Source organism: Apteryx mantelli, chromosome 3 (genome assembly GCF_036417845.1).
Source record: "Apteryx mantelli isolate bAptMan1 chromosome 3, bAptMan1.hap1, whole genome shotgun sequence".
Classification (NCBI taxonomy): Eukaryota; Metazoa; Chordata; class Aves; order Apterygiformes; family Apterygidae; genus Apteryx; species Apteryx mantelli.
Window position 1 is genome coordinate 79,974,881 of NC_089980.1, and position 27,843 is coordinate 80,002,723.

A 27,843-nucleotide genomic window follows, 5' to 3' on the forward strand; every position below is an offset into this window, starting at 1 on the left:
AATTATCATTTTACAGTACTACCTGATATATAAAGTGTTGGCAATTGCTAATGTTTTATGAGTGATTTTGAACTCCTGAGAAAAACAAGTGATGCCAAGGAGGTGAAAAATTGAAATGAGAAATAATGCAAATAGCTCCATGATCTGGACAGTAAATCGTGTCTTGCTAACAGGCAAACTAGCTGACTAAAGGTTTATTGCTCTGAACTGCTGTATGATTATTTTAACCATAAATTGGAATAATAGAATGATTAGCATGAACAATAGCATATCTTAAAACTGCAGCATATCTCTGCATCTCTGGTAGCTTTTTGATAGGAAAAGACACCAGAAGAGGAAAGACTATTACACCTGAAGCCATTTTAAAACCTCAAATAATTCTCTGCAATTGTATGTATACTGAAAGCTTTACTCCTTGAGGTTGTCATGATGTGAAGGAATTAACTGTGCAAAGCAAACCAGACAACAAATGTGAAGTAATTTTGAAAGAGGAAAAACAATAAAAAAAAAAAAGCCTAAAATTCTGTATGGGAGAATCAGGAACTTGTCACTTCTGTCTAGGGGGAAATGAAGGGGAAAACAGGATAGTAGGCAGGGAAGGATGGACTACAGGATGGGCTGAATCAAAGATGCTGTCAGAAATCAGTGACAGCTTTGCTGTTGTGGTGTACATACAGCATTTATTTGCCTGTATGCTAAATTTGGCAGCCTATATCATAATGTCGCACAAAGGTCAGGAAAAATCAAAGGACTTTGGGGCAATCTTAACATTCCCCTAGTGCACTTTTTGTATGATGACCTTGATTCACACTTGTGCTCCATAAGCATCCTCTAAGCATAAAATTAGTCAGAATATTCCCTGTAAAGTTGCAGCACAGTTGCTAAACTATACTGCGTTGCAGAACTTAGAGCAAATCTAATGTCTCATTGCATGCAAACTTGATCAACAGAATTTACAATTACTCTTGTGTTAGCAGAATGAAGGACTGATTTTCTGTGAGTTGGAAGATGGCTTCTGTAATCCCTATCGCCTTCAAAGGCTGTATTGTTGTTTGCATCACTTGACCAATTACTCTTTTCATCGTTTAATTCAATTATGAACTCTCTTGCTGACGCCGCTTGCCTGGATATTTTCCCATCCTTCTTCATATGAACTCCTCTTCACCTATTGCTTTTCAATTTTCTAATCTGCCTTGCCATTAACGTTAGTGCTTGAAGTTAGAAGCTGACACACAAATCCATTTAAGACAAGGGCTGGGTTTATTTTTTTGATCTGATGTATATTTCATCAGAAAAAAACCCACTTCATAAAGCTGTACCATTTTTTTTTTGTTTTAAGAAAGAGGAACATGAATGAATATACTTGTCTGTTCTTCCATCATGTGTAGGAGGTGATCTGGGCTGCATTTGCATAGGGTAGATGGGCTTTTGGAGGTATACTGTAAAACAGTTACAGCTCTCCACAACACTTTTCTCCTGATTTCAGGAAAATTAGAATGACTTTCACAGAGTTAAAACTGCTCAGCAACTTTCCACTGACATGTTACGAAGAAAGTTTGCAACTTTTTATTGTTATGTTTAAGCCAGTTCTATTTATTATGTCCCCAAGCTCCCTAAAGAGGAGAAATTATCCCAAAAGCTGTAACTTATACTCTTTCCATACCACAAGAACTTTAGTAAAGCCAGTATTTGTCAATGCAGTGGACAACATTGCTCCTCAAAGAGCTCTGGGTGCACGCAGGAGGAGCCAGGGCAAATGAGATAGGAGACTCAATTTTTGTTCTGTCACAGTGCTATCATGTTGCCAACCTACATATGCTCTGTGTGCTCTGTGGTACTCACTACTACATTTTCAAGAAGGGGAAAAGAATGTAAATGGAAGTGCTTTATCTGTCACATTTAAATTCCTAACTTCCAAAATCAATAGGTCTAAAATCCTAAAGTCATATTTATTTCACTGTGTTACTGGACGGGAACCACATGCTGTAGTTCTAACATGTATCTAGGAAATTATCAATACAGAGCTAGCAAGTGTGCATGGATACATAAAAATAATTCTTGTTGGTTAGCACTGTCAGATATGGTCCATCTGTATCACCACTATTTGTATTAGCAGAAAGTTTCTTCCCATAAATTTTGGCTTAATTTGAATGCTTGCATTATTTACTACACTTACTTGGGCTGTACTTCTGCATTGTTCTTTCACCTTCTGGTTTTCTGTTTATCTGCTGAGATCAGCAGCTCCTACCATTGGGGTTATATATATCAAAAACCCTTTGGAGTTGAGCTAATTACTGTGATCAAGGCTGCTCTGCTGATACTAGCTGTCAGAGAATATTAAATAAGGGTGTTTGTAAATCAAGTAAGTGAATGCCACTTCTTTAGAGGCATGCCACTTCCACCGAAACATCTTCATTGGTTGCATATCCCTCTTGTGAAATCCTTGCTATGTTTCTTTATAACACACAATTACTTTTCAGCTCAAAGTGTGACTTCAGGCCCTAAAAACGTTCATCATATGATATTCAGTGTCTTTCCAGCACAGTCTCCTTACTTTCACTACTTCATGCAATATATGGTATGGTATGACATAAGAGGATGGCATTTTCCTGTAGCAATCACATTCATCACTAAAGGATGCACTGAGATCATTAAACAAGTTCACGATTAATATTGCTACCTCTATTTTTACTGTTATTTGTACTGCAGTTGCTTGCACAGGTCCATAATGCTAGAAGCTGTATAGCCATGTATTAAAAAATCTATAGTCAAGCACCAACAGTGTGGTCCAAAAGAATTTAGTCTTGATTAACAACAAGATACAATAATTGAAAGGCACAGGTTGCAGAAGGAATAATAGGAAAGCTAGTAAACTTCACACCGTAATCAGTAGCCTCAACTTACCGCATGCTCTGCAGCATGCTTACTGCACAAATTACAGGAGAAAAACAGCCCAGATACTTTTTTCTGCTCTGTATGATGGGCAGTTTTTTGGATAGTTGTGTGGCTTAGATGGCTTTGATGTCAACATGCGTACCTAAGTTCTGTATTTCTTGCGTCATTCATTTTCAGTGGCTGCTTAGAAAAACATCAGGTGTTGTTGGAGATTTTCCAACAGTGGATTTCCATCCTTCCTTCTTTCCATGTATGCACCAGTTCAGCCAGACTCCCAGAGGTCCTCACCTCTGGCAGGTGTACAGATGTAAAGGAAAATCCCAGCTGTGTAGGAAAGGCAGCAGATCAAAACAGATCAAAAATTTCTCAACTCCTTGGGATTAGAAAAGGAATATATGCTTACATCTGGTCTACTCCGACCATCCCTGCCCCATGTTTTGCCGCTTAGACCATACAGATTACATAGCTTGTACCACCTTCCTCTTACACACTTACCCTGCCCAGGCTCTGAGCCCAGTGTTTCGTGTGCGGGTGTGTGTGTGTGTGTATGTAGCGAGCTGACCTCCTTCCTAACAGGAGAGCAAGGAGTGATATTTGTGTATGGCCTCTTCTCTCCATCTTCTGTTTCCTAAGACTTACAAGCGGGTCCTAAATATTTTCAGCATTTGGTTCAGGTATTTTAAGATCAGGCTGATGTTTGGGTTTAATATATAATACCTGGTATGGCAGTCTTTCAGTTTGCTATGACTGACTTAAAAGCTGACAGACAGTGTAACTGATTGGAACCAGCCTCTCTTGTCCTCATCTGAGTGGAAAAGAAACATATTTAGAAAAATCCAGTGACTGTCTTCTGTATAAATTCGGATGTCATAACAGGCTGAAGTAGCAAATGTATTCAGTTTCACAGAATTCCTTAAGGAGCTTTTTACACATAAAAAATGAGTTAATGAAATACTAACTGTTTTTAGTCATAGTTGTGTAAAATACTACTCACAGTTTACAGATCACTAGATCAACATTATATCACCATCTCTGTAAGCTTCCTATGTCCCCAGGGCAACATTTGACTCCAGCTCCATTCATCCTGGTCTCTCTCTGTATTAAGCTACTGAAAAATGGAGCCCCCAGGCCATTTGCCTTCCACGCCTCCTCCTCTGCAGCAGGTGTACTGTGTCAAATAAACTGCATGGCGCAGAGAGGAAGGAGGGAGGGAGCACCCACCCTCCTCAGCTGTGTTTAGACTCCAGCTTCTTGTTCATGTTGTGAAATGAAATTCTCCAGTTTGAGCGCTGAAGGCAGAGGGCCTTGAAAATCAATTGCCTCATCTAAGTTACAGAGCAGGAGGTGGCTCAGCAGTGGCTTATCACAGTGGAGGAAAAAGAACAGGATTGCCTTTTCATACAGACTGTCTGAAAAGGTAATAAGAAAATAAGACTTACTGGTTCACATCAAAGGTCTGCCTTGCCCGGGCTCTTGCCTCCGACCGAGATCAATAGAAGGTGCCTACAGAAAGTATAAGAGCAAACTGCATACACAGTGGTACATCCCCACGTTATTCCCCTAGCTTCCAGGGATTTGTTGCTCTCCAGCCAGAAGTGGTATTATTTAATAATTGTTGATAGAATTTTCTTCAGTGAATTTGTCCAATCATTTTTGAACCTGTATAAACTTTGATCACCCACAACATCCCATGACAAGGAGCTCTATGGCTTAACTGCGTGTAATATGAAACAGTATTTCCTTTTGTTTGCTTTGGAAACCTCTACCTTCACTCAATACCTTTTAGTTCCTGTGCTAGAAGAGACACTGAACAGTCATCCCCATCTCCATAGTCTTCATGACCTCTGTCAGGAGATCATCACTCATCCCTTTTCGAGGTTTAAGAGTCCTCTTTGGGCTCTTGTGTTGAAGTTATTCCACACTATTGATCATTTCTGTTGCTCCCCTCTGTGTCTTTTCCTATTCTACTGTAACTTTTTTGAGATAAAAAGACCAGAATTATACACAATAAACCACTACTGAGCATTGAGATAATGATATTATAAATCTCTTTATTATAACACTAAGATCTTATTTCTGAGTGGTGACTAACTTAGAGCTCATCACAACATAGGATTGGTGGGGGGGGGGGGGTTGCCTGTGAATCGGTTTACGTTTGTCTGGGTTGAATTCCACCTGCCAGTTACTATCATGAAATACTCCTGCAGTTATATAGCATTTTTACCATCAATTTGAACTAAATCACATGTTGCATCCTGTACAAAGAAGGATAGTGTGGAAATATCCCCAAGCGGCTGCAGTGGAAACATAATTTTGCAGTTATCTTTTTATAGAGAATGTCGTTTTTCTCTTTATGCCTAGATCATCTCTTGTCCTACAGATTCTCTGACAAGCTTCCTTTTCCTAATGTGTTTGAAAAAGGATTTATTATGCATGCCCATATCTTTTGCCAATTGTTCTTCTATCTCTTCTTCTGTCTTTTTAGGTTTCTTACATTTAGTCTTCCAGAGTTTATGATCCTTGCTATTTTCCTGAATTGGACACAACCTTAGCATGCTGAGGGATGCCTTCTTGAATCTGTTGCCTTCCTACACAGCTTTATTTTAGTCTTTTTATGGTCTTTTTCAAGATGTGGTGTATTTGCTCTGTGCCCCCAGTACTTTATCTTTAAATTGTCACCATGCCATTTGTAAAGATTTTACTCTTTACAAGCTTAAAGTTTCCTTTGTAATGTATTTTTACACATTTTAGCACTTTTTACCACATTTTTTACACTATTCCCCTTTTTGAAATTAGGCATAAAGTTATAGATACTGAGTGCTTTTTTTTTTTTTTTTTTTCCCCACAGTAGCATTTATGACTAAACTCCAGCATTGCTCAGGACCAAGTAAAGAGATGTTCATTCTATTTTAGGTTCCCTAATTGCTTGGACCTGGAAGAAGTCATTAACGATAACTAAATGCTTAGCTTTGATGTCGTGTCCCAACATGACATTTGCCAATACACCTGAGAATGTTTGAAGTCTCCTGTCACAGCCATGTCTCCTGTTCCTGCATCCTCATCTCCACCAGCACATCACAGTCGCTGCCCCATTCCACTTGGTAATATAGGGGTGGTAGAGCTGACAGAAGAAGGATAGGCCCTTTAAGCACTGCCAGAGTGATGCAGATGACAATAATACAAAAATATTTCTAACACTCTTGGGAAGGTTAATGAAATTTCAAAGCTTGAAACAGAGTTAGAAGAATCTAGAAATACAGAGCTAGCAGCAGAGCCCACGTTAAAGATGTTCAAATATATATGAGGGTCTTGCATGCTGGGAGTATCTAATCTGCAGGCAGATTTGAATATATCACCTAAGGGACAGCTTCCATGTCTTGGTAGTAGTACACTACTGAGAGATGCAAGCAGAAAACTGTTCATTAAAGTTGGCTTATTACTGCAGTGGACCCCTCAGAATCTGATAATCCGCAATAAAACAGTGATAATTCTTGCAGAATGCTGGCTAGCCTAAAATAGCTAGTGAAGATAAGGATGGTGGAATGAAATGAAAAAGTATTTAAAGCAATGGTACAATAAAAAGAGGGATAAACATAAATAAGTCTCTTGTCCTTCTAATCTTGAAATGTTCATGCCCTTGTTCAGAAAGAAAAAGATGCCCAAGACAAGTGAGGTATTGTACTGAAGAAAATTGGCTCCCTGATGTCTTCAGAAAAAATATGCCATGTTCACAAATACCTCCCCTGACCTGTTTATTAAAGAGGACAATAAATGGCTGAGCAGTGAATATTCAGGGCCTGGGAGATTTTATCAGGGATAATGTTCCTGAAAAATTTTGCGTGATACAGCTGACTGTGGGAAGAACTACAAGTTCAGATCTCTCTCAGGTCAGCTGATTCTGTACCCTTTCTAATTCCATGTATAGTTTCTATTTAACATTTTGCCAATCGTCTGGGAAAGTCTGTCAAACAAAAGTTTTGAATGTGACTTGCACAGATTGCTGACTGCCTTTCACAGCCTGGACATTTTATGAGGTCCTTCATGGATGACCGTGTTTTGTTTTATTTTTTAATGTATTCCATAATGGAAGATTTCTGAACTAAGCCACTGTGATTGCACTTAATCAACTTGCAAACAACACAGAGAAAAGAATTCATTATATTACTATAGTGAATTCCTGCCATTTAAGGATAGTGTCATTATGAATAGAGCTTATTGAAACCAAAATGCCTGAATTTATTTATAGATCTTATGTACAAATGAAAGGAGCAAAGGAGTTTGAAAAAAGCCAATATGCTAGCTGTGATGCTGGCTTTGCTGGAGGTCAGCTACAGTAGAGATAAGTCACCAAGGGTGAGACTTTGTGATCAGCAATTACCTATATCTGCTGCTGTTGAAGTCTACAGGAAGTCTCTTGTTTACTGCACAAGTAACAGAATTATGCCAAAGTTAAGTTCTTCTGAAAACCTTATACTTCCTAAAAACTCAGAAGACTGCAGGTAATATGATTCAAATGTTCTAGCAGCACTTAGGAAACATCATTTAAAAATGCCAAGCATTTTGCCCTTGGAAATATAGAAATATTTTAGATACCATTAGCAAGAGTTCAGGGAGGTTGATTTTGTACCCAGGAGATATACAAATAAATAACTCCTCAGTAATGTGTGCTGCCCTGTGCTGAGACGCTTAAAGGAACTTTTCTTAAAAAAAAGCCCAATAGATTAACAAAATATGTTATTAAGCTAGGATTCTTTTTATCTTCCTGGGAAGAGAAGCAGCTTTAACACATTAGAAAGAGAACATTTTTAGACTATATTTAATCACATGGAGGAGAGAAGATCCCATTAGTGGTTTCAAATATTTTATATCACTGTGAAAATTTCTGATGCCAGCATAGCACTAACATCTATTTCACAGAAAGGAATAGCGTACAGACATTGTATATGCTACCAAAGATGCAAGGCTTCCATATCAAGGTACTATTGCTCCACAGCACTGATGTCAGTCAAGAAGAGCCCCACAGGAGTCAGTGGAGTTACCTAGCAATGAAGAAGAGTCAAGTCAGAATCAGGCCTTGTATCATCACAAAAGAAGAATTGTTCTGTACCAAATGTATAACTCATCAATACTTCAAAAGCTACTAAGACCTCACCAATTCAATCTCTTTCATAATCAAGGAGTTAGATATTTCCTGGCTCTAACCCCAGTCATACATCATGTTAATTCATTGAAAGAACTGCATAGATTGACTTCTGACAACTTTTGTTATTATTACTATTATTTACTCATGATAAGCAGCACTCACAGTCTGCTAGTCACTGTCCAAAAACTCTTATTTAAGGGGCTTTCTCTCTTGCCCATTGACTTCCAAGGGGCATGGATTGAAGCCAAGCAGAGCTGCGAGAAGTTTTCACTTGAGGGTCATATCCTAGCACGGAATCTATTTCAAGCCCAGCTGACTAGAAATTTGGCTCTCTTGCAATTTGGCTTACTGTGGTGTTGCCCATCAGGTTCCTGATGACAAGAGAACAGGAAATTTCACCACTGAGTCATCAGAATATTTCAGATTGCTCCAGGTGCAGCATGGAGTCAACCTTTCTGTAGAAACCCTAAGATGGGATACACAATGAAATCACTGTCTCTCACTCTCCTAACAGCATGGTTGAATAGGCTGTGGTAAAACCTCCCCAGAGAGACAACAGAAGCCCTATCACTTCAGTCGTTTAGAGCCGGATAGTACGAAACACTTATGAATGTACTGTAGAGAGCAAGTCTTCTTGGCAGGGGCTATGTTAAGTGAGGTAAGAGAGGGCTTTTCAGCTCTTATTTCTATGCCTTTGAAGGTATAGTGTTGCTATTTGACATTTTTAAGCAGAGGCCTGACCCTCAGAAAGAATAATACAAAAGAAGAGATAATCAAACAACTGATTTCCTTCCATGCTTTCTCTATATTCAAGGAGCATTCACAAGTGAGGTGCTGGGCTAGAGGCAAACACTGATAGAGTTATGAGAAGATGAGAAGCCAATTGGTTATTGGTGTCCCTTTAGGTGTGCTTTTCCTATTATTATCTTCATATTTTCTGTCACACCACCATGCACAGATGCTTCCCTTGAATAACACTAGAAGGCTTCAAATCCCTGTCCAAGACTTTTATGTGCCCTGGCTTCCACAAGAAACTGGCAGATAATAATAACTTTGTAGAGTCAAAATGGGAATAGTGCAACTAAAAAAAATGGAAATAAAATATTTATGACTAATCAGATTGTGGTCAATGATGGATATACAAGTACTGTAACATTCATTTTCATGCTAGTTCTTGCTAATCTTATATCAGCCTTTTTTTTTTCTCTCTTCAGCAAGCTTTTCATTAAGTGGATGGAGCTTTGCCAGATTCAGTTTTCATTCAAATCATTGTAAATCATGACTGAAACCTATGGTATTATTCCTGCTTTCTCCAAGTACAATTGAGATGAGCTTTTAGGCTGTAGCCTTGGGGCACAGCACATTTTGATACCTTTTGGAGGAATGTTTGAAAAGTGAAAGAACTGTTCTGAGGCATCATTCTCTTTCCCTCTCTTTCTTTTTTTCTTTCTCTCACTCACTTGCTCTTTCCCTCTCTTTCTTTCTCTCTCTTTCCATCTCTGTCACTCTCTTTCTCTCCTTGTTTTCCTGCTGCCCCAGGCTCATGTCATCTCCCCTGAGTTTCTAAAAAAAAGTTACCATCATGATGAGCTAGTGAGGTAATTTGGAACCTTTCCCAACATGTCATCAATGTTGTGGTAAAAGTCTGAAATAATACCCACAGTTCAGAGCCATTACAATTGTGTACCTACTCCTTCTGCCATCTGTTTGTTCTCTCACCTGCATGCCTGTTCATATACTAAAATCCTTTCATGTCAAAAATAATGCACAGTGTTAAGCTTCATAAAGGCATGAAATGTGAGACTCCAATAACAGCAGCATACTTATAATACAACATTTGTATTAGGATTTTCTTGTTGCCTTAGGTGTTGTTCATGTATTTTCTTTTGTATCCTATCTTCAGGGAGTAAATTATTTAATTGTTACCTCTTCTGATTAACTCTGGATCTGAGATTACCATTGCTCAAGTATCCTCACCATTACTCTAAAATGTCCCAGGCTTTTGATGCCTAAGGCTGTGTTAAAGTGAAAAAAGAGGTCAGAAGTATGGACAGTGGAGTGCTCGGCTATTTAGTGAGTTATGAAGACAGATGCGCTTTAGAAGTACCTGGGTAGTTACATTGTATAGATATGAATAGATATGGCAGGTGACATTACGACCTCTCCTATGTGGAAACTGTGTTCCAATCTAATTAAGCAGTGATTCAGCCCCAATTCCCAAAATAATATGTTTTAAAACCACTAAGTATTTGCTATAAATTGTAATTTCCTCTCAGCACTGCTGAAGACAGCAGTCACTGAAATAATGACGTTCTCCAACACTCCAGCCGCGTTTACAGAAGGTGAAGTGACAGATACCTCTTTATGCAGGCCAAAAATAATATTAGATCCTCTGGGCATGATCCTCTGGTACCTGCAGGTACTCAGAGTTCATCCTGACAGAAAGTTGCAATATTTGTCAGACGCTGCACTAACAAGGTGCCCTGGAGTGTTTTGTTCCTAGGAACCACCTTTTTCCTCTTTCTTTTATGCTCTCTTCACCAGCTGTGAAGCTGCTGTCTATTATCTGCTTGTATCTATAGGCCCCAGAGTTCTTGTTCCTCATATAGAGTTTGATATTTACCTGCCTCTTTAGTTGTCTAAATCAGAGCTCTCTGACATCTTCAAAACTGTAGTTCCCATTACTTAATCCTTTAAGGGCCAAGATCTCCTGATTGCTTACATTTTGACTTCTTGTCTACCTATAGCTGTTCTGTAACCTAAGACCTAGTCAGAATTCTTTTCCAGATGTAGCCTCTGCAGATCTGAAGTGAGATTCCCAGATTTGTATTCTCTGTCTTCATTTGCTATATGCAATAAGCATGCTCATAAAATAACTATTTTCTTACCTGATAATTGGATTTTTAAAATATCACTAAAATAAAACTGAAATCAAGGCCTGAAAGTTCTGTGCTTACCATTGCTGCTGTAATTACACATACACATAGCCCCACACTCAGAACATCCAGCCCTTCACAAATTCTTCTGCCAGAAAACTTTCCATCACATTAGTCTCTGTATTTAAGAAGACTATGAATACAAAATACTGCTCAGTTGACATCTGTACCAGATTTCCACCTGAGCATTACTTTTCCTCCCTCATTTCTGGAAGATGCTTATCTCGTGCCTCCTGTAAATCCTGTTGATGGGAAGCATTGGGAGTTCCTGCTACAGCCCAGGCCCACTTCAAAGTAGTTGCTCTACACCATGCTTGCAATCTGTCAATGTGAGAGCCATGCAAAGTCAGTCTGGAAGATAAGCTGAAGAATAAGCAGAAAACATAGGGTTGCAGTTTCTGCTGGGGCAGTGTTGGCTGGTTTTGCCTTCACCCTTTCCATCCCCTGGAAGCTGTACCTGTCTCAGTCTTCCAGGCCTCTTCACTCAGCTCTCCATCCCAGTTCTGACTGTTGGGGGAATAATCATGCCCCTACCTGGCACAAGGCTTATGCTTGGGGCAGCAGACATCAGTTTTGCCTGTGCTGCAGAGAAGCCTAAACTGGTTATGGTTATAAAGTCACAAGCTTCAAGTCTGATCTCATAAAGTTTGACTTATTTTGGTTCTCTCAAAGTCTTCCCCAGATGATTACACAGTCCTCTAGTTATATGATCCTTACACAAGCCTGATAGTGTTTGAGATTGGAAGGCACACGCTGAGTATGCGTGTTCCTTTAGGACTAATTATTTAAAGTTGTCTTCCAGCATTTTTTCATGCATGTAGTTGGGGGCCAAAGGACATAGCCCCCCCTTAGTGTTAGGAGATGCTAGATAAAGTGAAGCTGAAAAAAACCTACTGCGTTGATTGCTGTAATTGCTGACACATTCCTGTGGTATACTTGATCATTAGAACAGCCAGCTTAAAACAATATTTCCTTTATAGAAAGGAAGTTGGTGATCAAGTTGTTATGCTTCTCTGCTTTGCATTTTCAGTTTAAATATTCAGCTGGCATTGAGTGTATGGTTATTGCTTACCAGAGCACGTTGATTCAAATTTTCATAATTCAAATACAAGTTGATTTTGCTGAATGCTATTTAACCACTTAATTGCTGCGGATTTTCATGAATGGGCCTTTTGGATTTTAGTCATGAATGTGGGCCATTTGGAAATGCTGCAATCTCTAAATGCTCTGTGATTAAAATGGCTGTGACACAGATTTAAATTTGGTCAAATCTATCCCCAAACCACAGTGACCAAAATGAATTGGTTGTAAAAACCGTACAAGGAAATACATTATATAAAGTATAAATCTAAGTCTGAAGTGTAAAAGACTAAGTGGAGTCTCGCCAAAACAACCCATTTTACTGGCTGGGGATGAGCTAAACCTGTATTATTGAAGAGTTTCAAGTGTTTGTGGCTGGAGTGTAAAACAATATTGGGAAACAGTAGTCCTACGCAAGTCCTGCCTCTTCCCTCTAAGCCGATACCCCAAGTTGTTCCCATACGGCCCTTGACACTCCCTGTTGGCTCAGTGTCTTTCTGCTGGCCCAGCCATTCCCACTCTCCTCTGAAACGTTCTAATCTCACTGCCCAGCCAGTGCATGATCCCTGCCTGAATCCAGATTTTTCTCTCTGAACTATTCTCCTTGCGCAGACTGCCCTACCCTCTATCACCTTTCCTTGACTTGTTTGGACACTTGGGAATGAACACAATGCATTCAGGGCTGTTTAAGTGATGGAAATGAAATGGAGAGAAGAAAGAAGAGGAAAGGGCACCTATCTTCTGGTAAACACTGTCTTTCTAGTATAAAGGTTCTTCTCAAAAAAGCTTCATGTTGCTTTCTATCTTCTGTGAAACCCACACTGTGAAGAAGACTCTGCACCAAGGAAATACAGAATGTGGACTTCATTGCACTGGGATTCATCTGACCTTACTTCAAGTTAGGTGTCTTGTCCAAGTTGGCCATCTCTGCTCCCTCCAAAGGAGTGATATTGGCACCTCAGGAAGGTAATTCAGTACCTCAAATGCCTGCTTTAAGATGGCATGAATTGCTCTTTGGGGGTGCATGTGTCTCTCCATTGACAATAGAGGTTGTCTAGACAGTTAACTTAGAGCAGGTGTTACCTTTTTTTGTGTCTCAGGCTAGGTCAGCTGATTCTTGCCTTGAAAGAGTCATTGTGGTGGTTCTTATGGAGTGTGTGGGACAGTAGAGGGTTGTATTTCCAAAACCAGGATATTACAAAGCCATTTACTTATTATGAGAGTATTATTCTTCAGTGTGCTCCAAAAAATTAGAAAGTTAACCTGAATGAAATCCTTTTGGGTGAGCTGATACTATGGTGTCTCGTGTGGTAATGACCACTGGCTTATTTACTATTGAAATGGAAAATAAATATCATAAAACACTGCTGGAAAATCCCCAAACAACTAATGCAGTTGTAAGTTGCTTGGGCATGTCATTAAACTTTAAATCCTGTATATTTGATCTAAGATGATTTGAATCTCAGAAAACTATTAATGACAATAAATCCTCCGTTAAAACAGAGGCATGCTCATAAAAGTCATCCTCCATGTACTGGGACTTAGGTCAGCAATGACTCATTCTGCTCCCTTGTCTTTGTGAATGAAATTCATCTGTCTGCAGTGAAGCACCACGTCCACATACTACACAGATTTCTGATGAGGTCTCTAGTCTTTTAATATTGCTTGAGAACAGTTTGTAAAGTCCCAGTCCCAGAACTGATGGGACACAATTCTGCCATGAATTAACACAGAAATAATAGCTAACTAAGTCTAGGCTGATCACCTAACCTCCCTTTCTGGTTTACAGTGAGAAAAATTCACAGGGAGAGTCATCTCACCCTGAAAATGGCATATAAAATAAATGAGCAAAAACCCCTTTAGAATGTCTATTTCTCTTCACCAAAGGAGTTGGGGATTCCTAATTAGAATTAGGTGAATACAATTTCTGTGAACCTAATGTTAGAAAAGATGAATAGGCTAGTCCTCTTTTCAGGTTGGAAGAACAGAGACCTGGCAAAACAAACATCTGGCTGGGCAGCTGAAAGCTGTTTTGCTGGGATGTCAGTGTCCAACTCATTGTTTCAAGTTCTCACAAGTGAATTTACTTCTAAGAATCAAATGAGGAGGACTACAAATTCCAGCTAATATTTGCAGGTATTACCAGTATTGCCCCACTTCCAGAAATAGGCACCTCTGCTTGCTTCGCCTTTTGTTATTTGAGACCTATTTTAGTTTTACTTGTTCTTAGAAATTCTTCATTCTGCCAAACTCTCAACTGGATTGGCAGCTCAGCAAGAATGGCATTGAAAGATCTACAACATGGATTTCTTGAAGCTCCAGTTTTGTTTTTTAGAGAGTGTTACAAGACTATTGTATTTTTTCCAGCCAGGCTTCAAAAGAGTAACCCAATGACAGAACTGTTTAAGGTTTAATTGGTAAACAGAGCAATTACTGCATAGTGTGAATGCCTCAAGTTCAGCCTCTAAGTATTCTTTGAGCTTGAAATGCATTGCACCAACAAATGGCCTCATGATTTAATGTAAGCAAAGCTTTTTATTGGCACAATTTTTTTCTATACTCACCATGGGGGGAAGAAAAAGGGAAGTATGGGGTATATTTTCCCTTCTCTGTGTTTCAGATGTTGTTTGTTCTGCAATGCAATATTTATTTTAGCTTGGTATTTCTTTTTAAAATGTCTTTACTAGACTGGAGTGCTATATTTTTAAGCCTCACAGGGAAACTTTAACAAGTTATGAATAAGCAGGGAGTGGGATTTCAGTGTAATTCAGGAATGAGAACTAAGCAAAGAGAAGAATATTCAACCTTTTCATGGAAGGATTGAGTATTCTTTTCAAAGTCATATATCAAAAACCCACATACAATGGAAACATTCTCTCTCCCTAGAACATAAAAGAAGAGGGAACTGCCTGTTATGTGTTCTGAAATGATCCCTTTTCATTACAACTTCAGATTTTTTCTCTCTGGGGATTGCTGACTTCAAACCATGAAGAAAAGGAGAAACGACATCATACTATTTCCATTAAAAGCAGCCATGCGTAACCTGTATTTTTCCTTTTCTCTTTTTTTCCTATTTCTCAATAATATTTGTATTCCAAAAAAAATTATTCCCCTTTTCTGATGCTCTGAGGTTAAGCAAATGAGGTTGCTGCCGACAATGTTGTTCATACCACTTGCGTCTGCCTTGTTTTAAGCCAGCAGCAGAGAAGCTGCTACATCTGTGTGAAATTCTTTAGAAAACAAAACATTACATCTTTCTTCATTTGGACCAATCCGTCTTCTTTACCATAATTAAGTTATAAGAGAACCATCTTACACAATAGGAATATAAAACTCTTTCAGTTTTGTAAATGCATAAGTTGAATTGGCCTGTTTTATTGATGATCTCATGTACAGTATGTCCAGCAAACTTATGCATATAAGAAACCAGAAAACAAGCAAGAAGAAATGCTTCAGAGGCAGTAGAATAATTCTGGAGAAAGGTAATAGGCATGATAAGGCAAAGATTTCATCTGACTATTAATAAGGTAAGTAAAAATAAAATGATTAAAGAGCAGTCAGTATGACATAAAGTGTATAAAAAGAAAGAGCAACTTAGTCCCAGAGAGGATTATTTCCAGGTCTAGCAAGACTGAAGCAAGAAGTTAACTTTGGACATTTCAATATTAGAAACAGAAGATTAATTTGTGGAAAGTTTAGAGAAGAGAGAAAAAAATGAATGTGAGACATAAATAGACTGATAAATGAAAGAGAAAGCAACACTCATCATTCCCATATTGTTTTTTAAATGTTTGAAGTAGTGTGCAATCATTATCAAATAAACTCTCATATAGTATCTCTTTAAAGCAGGTAGATTTTTTAAATTCCCATTTTATCTATCACGAACCTAAAGCAGAAATGTAGAATGACTTGACTGGGGACTGCATAGTGAATCAATGACAGATACGAGATGAGATCACTTAATTCTCATTCTTGTATTTGTTCCCCCAGATGATAATGCACCATTAATCAAAAGATCTGGCTAAAGAATATAGCATATACTATATAATGCAGATGTCCTCTGTCTACTATAGTCAAATCACAGCAATTACAGGAGCTCTGATTCTTTATGAATTTTTGGAATGTGTGAGCTATCATAGAAGAAAAGATAATGGGATAAAATGATAAAAAGTCATAAAAAGATTATATGAAAGATTTTGTAATTTTTAAATAAAAGATAATAGGAAAATATTTGGACTGTGATACCTGGAGGCCTGAACTGGTTTCCCAAAGCATATGTTATGAGTCATGTTGCTGCAGTTACTTATACCTAGACTGGACAAAGCACTGTGCCTTGCAAGGTGGTCAAATGACAAGATGAAACTCTTCCAACTCTATGCACCCTAACAAGACTGCACTAATAATATCTAGAGTGATTCACAGATTACACACACAGTTAGCAAATGTATTTAACTGAGCATGCTGTTTGATGTAACTTGCTGTAAACTTCAAATTACTGATTCTTGTGACATCTACATAACACTTACATTTCTATGGGCATGCAAAATTAGCAAGAGTCCATGGAAGAGATCTGTTTACATGACTGGAATTGCAGTGAACATCAAGAAAAACTTTTGAGATTGTTAAAAATGTCCTCTCCTCCTGAAGTGAAGACTGTAAATCTTGCTACGGGTTTGAAAGTAAAAGGTACCCTGAAGACGTTCATTGTCACTGTCAGTATAAAGAAAATGGTACTGGTAATACAATACAGTTGAACAGGATATACGATTGCTATTGTCTCATATTGTTCTCTAAAATAACAGCAGAGTATAGAAGCACTAATTTTTTATTGTCTTTTCTGGAATTTAAGAGCATAACACTGAATCCTGAAAGCAATTTTGTTTCTTTTCGGTGCTTTCTAAGACTAAGGCATGAATATTTTGCTTTCTTCATTGCTGATTCATTCTCACATCTATATGGTTTTTAATATGTTTTCAAAAGTGTCTGCTGAATAGCTATGGGAAATGATGCGGACATCCAGAATGTTTCGAGTGATGTTAGATTCTTTCTTTATTTTATGAAAGTTGTGTTCTGTTTTATTCTCATCCTTTAAGTGTGACTTACGATCTTTTCCCACTGCAAGTCATCTGCAAAATTGATTAATACGCTTTCTTCCAAATCATTCCTGAAGCTATTGCACACAGAAAACCCCCAGAAGGCACCCTCTTGCATTTAACACTGGAGAATTTTTGAAGGCATTTCTCCCCCTTCCCACAGCTTCAGATTATGACATCAAACAGTTGAGATTAGGATTGGAGTCTGAATGAGCAGGAAGGACATATGTTCTTAGGGCAAAAGATCTCACACACAGAGATATTTTCAGTAAATGGCAGATTATAAAAGCTCAGCAAAGGCCTGGGCTTTAAATTGGCTTATTTTAAATGCTGCTAGTTTCTCCCCCACTTCTAAAACAACATTTGGTCCTCATGAAAATAGAAAACTGATAGGTTCAGACCCAGTTGGACCTTGCGTAGGTTTGCAGGAGGCACCTCTAACTCATGCAAAAGTTTATGCCAGCGCACCATGCATGGTGTTGCCAGTTCTCACCATTTTTTCTGAGGAACTAATGTGACTTGGTCCCTGCTACAGGCAGTTTCATAATGACATGAAATGATCTGGGTCTCAGACAACTCTTAGATGACCAAGGGAAGCCCCTTCCAGTCGTCAGCCTCCTTCCTTTCTGCTTCTGGGGGAAGAACAATCCCAGCGTGGGCAACAAGGCAGAGAGGTGACAGAAGATTTTCCCTAAGGGAAGGCACTTCTGGCCGCGAATGCAGGCTGCCTTTGGCCATCACACGAGGAAAGATGGTATGAGAGACATTCAGGGGTTTGTCACCTATCCATAGACTTCTCCTTCCCAGGGCTGAGGAGGAGGCGGCAGGGAGGTGAAATGCAGGCTGAATTGGCCCCAGCTGTGGCTGTGGGGTGATGTTTGGACCTTTTGAGGTCCACCAGGTTCTGAAGTCCCTGCTTCATGGAGACCCTGGGCCACTCTTGGGTAGATAGCACTGAAGCAAGGAGAAAAGCGCGTGTCCCTGTCAGTGGTGTGGTTCTTGTCTTTTCTTCATGGCTTTGCGTACTGCCATGACCATAGCCAGGCTTTGAGGTCATGCCTGAGTTCCTTGTGCCCAAAGTCAGACACCAACAATATATTTTAATAAGAAAGTGAACAATATGAGTCATGATTAGTAAATAATGAACCCTAATATACCTTCAATTTGGTAAATTTCTAACAGTATATTAATTATGATATTTAACTTGATGTCAATGTAAAAATATGCTCCATGTAGACTGTAGGGATAGATTATTTTAGCAGTGCAGAGTAGCATAAATTAGTTTAAAAGGTTGCCTTAGTGTTTGGATATCGGAAATGTCTTTTTAGTTACATAACAAATATTTTGGTTTTGAAGGCCTTTGTTTTAGGATTTTGCCCTGTTGTTATCTACTTAAATCAGGCATCACTTTAATGAAACACAAGTGTGTGAGAATATAAATTAGGGCCCCTATTTTGAGAGTTAGAACTATTAAAACACCTCTTTTATTAATCCAGAATTCTAAAATGAATCCCTTCGGTCTCCTGAAGCCAGTGCTTCCCGGGCATTTTCCTCCATGATGCAACATTGTCCAATAAAAAAGTAGCTACATGAGTTGCCAGACTCATTTGAGGATTCATTATTTCCAGGGTCAATAAAGAAAAAGCTGCATGACAACAGGAGCAGCAAAGCAATTTAACTCACTCACAACATTAGGAAAGAGCTGCTCTTCTAGTCCCACTATGTTAAATGTAAACGTTACTGTTTCAAATCACAGTTAACCCTGAACAAAGCCATAAGGGAGCAGAACAAGCCAGTATAACGGAGAGGTAAATGTATGCTAGCCTTTTCTTCTCACTTAGAGGAATTTTTATTTTCTGCATTAAAGATAGATAACATGGACTTTTCAGGGGTTTTTTTTCTTTCTTTTTAAGGATCACATTTGCACTACCTACATAGAATACCATTATTTTATTAATTCACCTGGCACTTTTTGCATGAACTCCAACACATCCTGACCCTCTTTATATGCTAAACAAAATAATTTTTAGACTATGATGTCTTCTAATTAACATGAAACTTCAAAAATGATCAGATAAAAATGTTCACCTCTTAAAATAATACCAGTAAATAACCAGCTTAAACAATTAATTCTCTTTCTAGTTGCATTCAAAGGGAACAATTGACCTGATCCAAGTTTTTTTTAATACTTAGAGAGGAAAGCTATCTTAAGACAAAGAAAATACTTTAATTCTGTGGTCTGATCTTATATTGTCTGGAGATCTGAAAATATCGTTCTAACATTTCCCCTGAAAGGGATTCATTCATACAAAAAACCAAAAGGAAAGGAAGTGGGAAGGTCGTTGGGCAATGTTTATTTTTTGTGAACCTACAAGCACAGGCTGACTTTGGTTTACTGGGCCAGATGATACTTCATCACATGAAGAAACATCTTTAAGAAATTAGGAACATCCTAGTGGCTTAGTATGAACATTCCATTTATATTTGAATGAATTAAACAATACATTTTCTTGAGAGGCAAAAGGAAACTTGCCTCCCCCCAGTCCTCTGATGTTTAATTTTAAAGTTTTCCAACCACATATGGTTGATGTGCTTAGGACTGCTGGAGCAATGAAACCAAGAATAAGAATTTAGCACTACGATTCCATAAATATTAGGAGACATAAGAACCCATTGTTAAAAGCTATTGATTGACCCCAAAATCAATTTCTTGAATATATTAGTTAAAAAGAAAATGATTTAATTGATTACAGCAGCCTTCATTATATCATTGTGGAGGAGTGGGGATGGCAATTATTATATAAGCAGAAAGAAGGTAGAGTACAAAGGATAAAGTAAGACAGCATACAGCAATATGAAAGAGAAAAATCATGTTGTATACAGGTTTACTACAGTCTGGAAGAATAGAAATACATGGTTGTATTCCTAGTAGCATTTTCTCCTGGAAGAAGCAAAGGTGAAGAGAATGTTTGAGGACAGTTGTGAACCAGGTATATTAATGTCAAGGAAGCTTGGGAGTTTTAAAATGAAAGGAAGATGGAAATGATAAGTTAATTTCCATGCTTCTCCAAGGTAAGGGGCCTGTAGCAGGGGAGAAGTTAAGAAAGACATAGGACTGCTTGAGGCTACACTGGAATGCTAATCCCATTTTTTCTTCCTCCCAAGTTTTACAGAAAAGCCAGGAAAGAATTGAAAATGGTAGGTTTTTTGGTAGCATCCTTTTCAAATTTGAAATCTTTCTTTAAAGGCTAAGCATCATTTTCTCTTTCTTTTGCTTGGAAAATTCACAGAAAGCTCAATGGCAAAAACCTCAGACTTTCCAGTTTTCTTATTTTAGCTTGTAGGCATTTCATAGAAGTTGATCTGTGTGAATGATAAAAAAGGAGACATGTAGGAGAACTGAATAACACTTAGGCCAAAGGTTGAATACAGAGTGAGCCAAAAGTGAATTAAGAGAATTAGCACTTAATTTCAGTTCTGTGGGCAGAGAGATAGTAAGCAAGTAAAATTAATAGAAGAGAGAGGAGATGCAGTCCCTTAGCAAATAATGTGGTCTTACCGCAGTGCTCTGGGCGCTTTAAAGTCTAGCGAGTAAGGCTTCAGGAGGCCATTAAAATGAGAAATACTGTAGCTAACATAGGGCTAACATTATGCCTTGGTTAAGAAGGATTGTTACAAGGACAGGTTATGGTAACATTTCAGAGAAAGCAGTTGAAATCCAGAGAAGGGAAAAAGAAATGTTTCTGTCCAAGGATGATCAAAGATTTGTGGTTTCGAAGTAAAGTTCAGACATGAAATACAGAGAGTGGAAACAATGTCACTGAGATGGAACATTTTACTGACAGCACTCCATTCAGAAAAATATAGCACATGCAGAAGCCAAAGAGCATAGTCCTGGCAGTAAAGGAGGATATAGAGATATCAGAGAGGTATTTCTCTGATCAGAGAGGGATCTGAAGCTGTTGTTCATGAGTAATCCTAATAAATTAGTGTCTTGAGCATGCAATGAGCACATTTATTTCTGGGTTTGACTCATACCTCTTCGGCAGCATTCATTCCTAGTAAAGGCTCTACTTCTTCTCCCTGTCTTTTACTTTCAGGAGTGTGCAAGGTTCTTCTTTACTTTCTTTCTCCCGGGTGATTCATGGCTAATTTCAGCCCTGGTCATTCTCTGCACCCAGAAGAAACTCAATTTTATATTAACCTTTAATCATCTGCTTTTCATCCTGCAATGCCTACTCACAGAAGCAAATCTCCTGAAGTGTGGGCCAACAGGTCCAAAAGTATGATTTATAGTTGCACTTTGTCTATGGAGAAACATATGTGCAAAGCATGAAATGCACTCATACACACTTTATAGACAGCACTGACAAATACCACTAAGGGCAAGGTAGATGAATAGAAGACAACAGCTTTATCACTTATTAGCTATTATTATTAGCTATTGTCATTTTCCTCTGTATAGCCTAGACTTTAAGATAAGATCAAAAAAAAAAAAAAAAGTAATGACAGCTTTGCAGTACATTCATCAACTTTAAAAGATGTTTTGAAATTTTCAGTGGCATACCTTTGGGCTTTCAGAAGGAATATCAAAGGGTAATACTTGTGCACAACCTCTTTTTGGAAATTTTGAATTTTCAAAAGTAAAAATTATCAGCTTTACATACAGTTAAAATATTAACAGTTTGAACATATATTCCCTATTCTTGTGACTGTTGCAAGCTGTTTTCCAGTTATAATAACTGATTTGAAAAAGAAAAGATTTATCCATGGAAATTATGTGTAAAAATAAAACAAATTATTTCAATTAAAAATTTCAGTAGTAAACATTGGTTTTGTAACATAAAAAGAAAATATTCTCTCTCTCCAAAATAATTATTTTGTCTTAAAAGTATCTTATTCTTGATTTTTTTTTTGAATTACCAAATATTTTTGTCCTAACCATAGTAAGGTTTGCATCTGTTCTTATTTTACAAAAATGTCCACATTTTTGAGGATAGTATGTAAACTTTTTAAAGAAAATATATGCTTAGAATTCAATTTTCATTTAAAAGATACTGATGGGAAATTTTCAGCTATCACTTTTAGCTTGCCTACTGATGTGAGGGCTGAAATGTTTTTTTAAACTGTGCTCTCTATCCAAGTATTTGCCAGTATTTTGTTTTATTTTTCAGTCTAAATAAATTGGACCGATCAAGTGACTTTTTCTTACTTTTCTTCTTGTTTTGTTCTATTTCAGTCTTGTCACTTCATGGTGTGTAGTTCTTCCTTCCTACAACAGTTCCCTTCAACATTTTTATGGTATTTTCTGACTGTAGCAACTCCCTGTCTTTGAAATCTCTTCACATAATTTAGCAATCCTAAAGACTTGACTCTCCTTTTGTACTCATGTTTATCACATCCAAAACCCATTCTCAATTCCGCTGACAATATTTCCACCAGACCACATGGTAGAATACTAAATATGCTTCCTATATTCCCTTACTTAAGCATCAAAGAACCTATACCAGCCCTACTGGCATCGCAAGCCATATTACATCTTTTGTAGATTGATACACAACTGCAGGGGGCAAGGTCTTTCTCATATTTCTTTAAAACTGCGGCTTAAAACTTAAAAAAAGATGAATTAACATTTTAATACAAACACAAGAACATCGTTTACTTGCGAAAATCCACTGAAGTCATCCAGAATAGCATATTCCAAACAGAAGTATACCACATAAAACACGCCTCCCTCTGTGGCTACAACTCTCTCTGTTTCTTGTATACAGATGTTAGTGTGGACAGTATGGAGAACATCTCTCTCATATTGCGCTCTGATGACTACCCAGAAATACTACTGACAGCCTCTGCTCGCTCTCTCTCGGCACTCAGCTCAGCCCTCAGCTCCACTGTTGGGAGTTTACAGTATAAATTACATGGAAACTTGAAACCTTCAAAAGGGTGCTAGGGGACCAACAGAGACTTAGGCATGTTTGCAAAAAAAGAGGTCTTTAGGCATCTAACTCCAGGATCTCACTGATTGCAATGGGAGGTACAGGGCTGGATGAAGCTGTAAGGCTGTGCCAAGGTGTAATGCCAACCATGTACTGCAGGTTTTCCCACCTTGGGCTTTTTTTTTTCCCCACCTCATCTCAGTTTGCCCACTTTATGGTGCACTGAGCAAGGAACAGCCTAATGTTAACATGATAACCTTACCTGTACCTACAACTAGAGCAAACCACAACTGAGGGTATGTTTTTTGACTTGGAACAGCCTTTGGGTAAAATAAAGTCTTTGGAGCAGGAATCAGCAGCTAGCTAATTTCCCTGATTGCTCTTTTTTTCTGTCCCAATGAACCCAGCACCAATAGGCGAGGCAGAAAGCGGCTCACTCACACTGATCCATAGTCTGGTGTTCAGCACAGTCTCATGAGAAATGAGAATTTGAAAATAAGAAGTCAAGCCCAGGTCTTCTGTATTCTAGGTATTCTCTGATTATTAAATTATTATTTAAAAAGGATGGATACTCTGTACCAGCTGCTTTCTTTAAACAAGCAAACCATCCCAAAAATGTTGTAGGTAGCCAGTTCATTGTACAGTTTGGAGGATGCTCCAGGAACACCTTTTGGTTTGAGCATCTTTAAGGACCTAGACAGAGTAAAGATAAGTCTCTGGATCCTGCTCAGGCTTAGATGTAGATGGGAAATCAGCTGCTCAACTCTGTCATAGGCGCCATATTTTTGTTCATTCCCAAGGGTAGAGCATTCAGGTGTCAAGACAACAGAAAGCAAAGTTTCTTTAAAGTTTAGGTGCCACTAGGATTAGATTGCAATGTATAAGGGCATTTAGGATTGTATCTTTGAAACCAGTTGATCAATTTTCTCCCAAGATCCATCCCCCCCTTCCCAAAATCTGTCTGCTAGAGGCTTATTTACTGTATAAGGAAGGACTGGGCCGTGTCTCAAAGAAGCAAAAAGTTCTTGTAAAGTTCATCCATTGTGTCATTTTTCTGCCAAGTAAAGGAAATGTTTCATGTATTTGTGTCATTTAAAAAAAAAAAACAGTTTTGCCATGTATTTTTAAATGTTGTGGAGAGAGACTGTACTGTTAATCATCAAAGATGTGCATCAAGATGAGTTGGAAAACATGCACTTTGATATGAACCAGATCAGGAAGAGGAGAGAAAGAAAAAGAAAGCATCATGAGGGATAGCACCAAGGAATTTGATTTTTTGTGGGAATGTGAGGGAGTAAAAAGTAGGCTGCTGAAACCTATGTTGCTCATTAGAAGAACCCAAAATTGTTCAGCCATGATCCTGCTCCTTCCCATTAAAGATAGAATTGATATCTGATTTGGAGAAAAAATGGCTGATGAAAAAAGCGAATGGTGGATCAATTTTTGTTTAAACATACTGACAGCAAGACAATGAGGAGATACAAGCAGTTTCATTAGACCTAATCCAGTAAAAGTTTAAGGAAATAGAAGAACCCTCAGAAGCCTGATCTAATCTGGTGACAGGGCATAGTGAACTTCAATTATTATTAAAAATAGCAAATACTTGTTAAAATTGTAGTTAATTCTCCTCAGCTTTAGACTTGTACTATTTATTAAATTAAATGCCACCAATTCCAAAAGGCCAGGGCAGTTCCTATGCAATTAGAGGAAAAATATGTTTTTGACTTTCAGAAAAGTTTCCCTCCCAGCTCTCGATTTCCCAGTCAGGCTCTTTTTGAAGCGAGCAGTGAAATTGGCTTTTGTGAATAAGCATCATACATGCAACCCAGATTCTTCAGACAAGGCACCATCATTCACGTTGCTCACATGTTGACAAATACTTTGGTTCTGTTGCTAGGGAAATAACATTGAAGTAGTGAGCACGTCTCTATTAAAAATCCCCCTGAAGGTTGAAGGGGGTGGAGGGCAGAAGGACCAGATGGTTTTGCTCATTCCCGGCAATTGGCAATCGCTACACGCAGAACCGACTAGTAGCTGGCTTTCAGATGGACTAGCAGACTCAAAAGAGCTGCGGGTTGCTTTTATTTTTTTTTTTTGCATTACGTCTTTTCGAGAAATATATCTAAGGCTGTTTTTTTTTTTAAGCAACACATTCACTCAATATATTTCCAAGCGGTATGGGATGCAGCAGCGCTACGAAGAACTACTCAGGAGCAGCGAGCACGCTGAAACCCAGATGTGCGATCGGTAGGGATAGGAAGTGCACCACCACAGCAGCTCACAGCCACAGAGGACCGCTGCCCACTCCTTGACCTTTCCTGGTTATTTTTCACGTTACACACTTTTCAGCGCCCATTTGTTTATTTGGACAGCCATACATTTTCTGTGAGCGAATGTTGTCATGGGAATGGGAACATGAGAGCACGCTGATGTCAGAAAAAAATGCACCTGGATTTTTTTCTTTTTCTTTTTTAACACAAAGGTTAAAAAAAAAATTAGCCAGGCATACCTGTCTTCATTCCACTTTATTTTCATTTTTCTTTGTCAGGGGCAGGGGGGAGGGGAGAGGCGAAGGGAGCGAAGCGACGGGGCAGTTGTTACACAACATGAGTTTTTTCATCTCGCCTGCTTGTGCGGATCCAGTTTCCTGTCCTTGATCCTTGATTATTTTATCCTGTCGGGAGACAGCTGGCTTGGCAGCACAGCAGGCTGCTCAGCAGACGGCTCCGGGGGGCATGAACCGCGGGGCAGGAGGAGGAGAACGGCGACGGCAGCGGCAGTGCTGTGTGAGCCGCAACTGGGGCTGCCTCGGGGTTACCAGCGGCAGCTCAAAGGTCCTGTGAAACGGGGCTGGGCGGCCTCCGCTGGCGCCCCTCCAGCGTGGGCTGCTCACAGGCCTTTTCTCAGGCTCGCCGCTTCCACAGGGCCCGACTGGGAAGGGAAAATGAAACGCCTTTTTCTTCCCCCCAGCCTCAAAGAGGTCCTTTGGCGAGCAGGCCTACGCCTGCCATCGCCGTTTGGTCACACTGCCGCAGTGGCCCCCCGGCCCAGCCCCCCCGGCGCGGCGGCAGGTGATGCTCCTGCCCCCCTCCCGCCGCGGGACGCTGCGGTTCGCGGGGCGCGGGCGAGAGCAAGCAAAGCGGCCGCCTGGCGAAGGGGCTGCTTTAAACAGCGTGGTGTCTGGGTTTTGCGGTGGGCCTTCAGAGCCTTCGTGCACCTCAGGAACGGAGCTGGGACTGACTCAAGGAAAACAAATAAGGGCTTTTAAAGACGTGTTTATTTTTGGGCAGGCTTTCATGCATGCATCTTACAGCACTCCGCATAAAGTATAATTAAAACAAGCATCATGCTGAATATGATTCAGAAAATAAAAATGTCCTTAAATATGGCTTAACTGCCAGCAGCTTGACATACTTCATTCCCCTGGGGAAGGAGTTACAGAGACATGAGTTATGTGACTACGAAAGCCACAAGATGCGAGTATTTTTAGGGGAAGTAACTGACCTGCGACAAGAATTTTGTCCAAGTAACGCTCCCTGGGCCGCCCCGCTCTTGCGCGCGGTCGCCCCGGTTTGGCAGGGCCGTGCCCCCTGGGAGGAGGACGGCGAGGGGGGAGCGACCTGTCGGCTCCGTGTCCTGAGCGCCTTGCTTAACCTCACCGCGCCTCACCTTGACCCTCTGCTCAAACAGACCCTGAAACGCTTCCCTCAGCAGGGCTGGCCGGAGCCGAATCAGCATGTGTAAAAAGCAGTATGAGATCCTGCATCCCTGCCGTGATTTTCTACCGGTTTTTCCCTCCGGTCAGACTGCAGCAGCCGGGCAGGGAGGCAGCGGGGCTGGTGGAGGCCCGGCCTCCCGGCAGCACCGTGCAGCCGGGTCCAGGGACGGCACGTCCCCTCTCCGCGCCGTGTCCCACTGCCTCCGCGGCTGCCAAACCAGCAGGGCCGCAGTTTGGTTACTTTGGTTTTCCGCATCTGTCCCAACTGCCAGCCACGAGCACTGCAGTGAGGCAGCGTGCTGGTTCACAGCCTCCTCCATTCAGCAACCGAGGATGAGCACACACGGAACCAAAAATAACCTCAACCTATATAGTTTTGTTTTCTTTCCTCCCAATCTTCGCATTTGCCAAGGCAGAAGAGCATCTTTTGGGGAAGTAAACGCTAAATTGCTCTCAGGCTATGCAGCTGTGATTTTTTACCTATGGAAATTTTGGCTCTTCCATGACCTTTTGAAGACTTTTACCAGCATTCTTTCCATTAGACATACCAGGACAAGGGTGTTTCTCATGGGATTTCAAATGAGACTTTATTTTAAATACCTCTGGAAAGTAATATATCAATCTAATACTGTCCGTGGTTTTCCCACATTCTTCACGGCAACATAAGGAACTTTCAACCTCTTTTCCCTCTTAGCATCATATTTTCTCTATATTATTAGCTTTGATTTTCTCTTTATTCTCTGAATAATTTTTTAGAGAAAGATCCTCAAATTCATTTTCCCAGAGCTGTTGTTCTAAACCTGGAGCAAGAGTATGCAAATACTGTGGGGAACTGAGGAATCAAATTTTATTTATGAACAAAAGAATGAATATTATCTATTTATTTTTTTTCTTTCATTTCACATCCTTTCAACATATGCAGCACAATAGGTGTCTATAATAAATGCGTCTGTCCTGTTTTTTTCTTTCCCCTCTCATTCTGTTTGCAAAGGAAAATGAAGTTCAGTTATAGGTCCCGTTGCCACTGAAGGCAATACTAAAA

At 39.5% G+C, this 27,843-nt stretch overlaps 1 long non-coding RNA gene across 1 annotated transcript in view; it reads right to left on the reverse strand.

Annotated features, from left to right (window-relative positions):
• Window positions 1–7,758: 7,758 nt before the first annotated feature.
• LOC106498011 (uncharacterized) overlaps window positions 7,759–27,843 on the reverse strand; it is a 64,876-nt gene continuing 44,791 nt past the window's right edge. Inside the window, exon 3 of the long non-coding RNA XR_001294885.2 lies at window positions 7,759–7,934. This is a non-coding gene — a long non-coding RNA (uncharacterized lncRNA). The remainder of the gene's footprint in view (window positions 7,935–27,843) is intronic.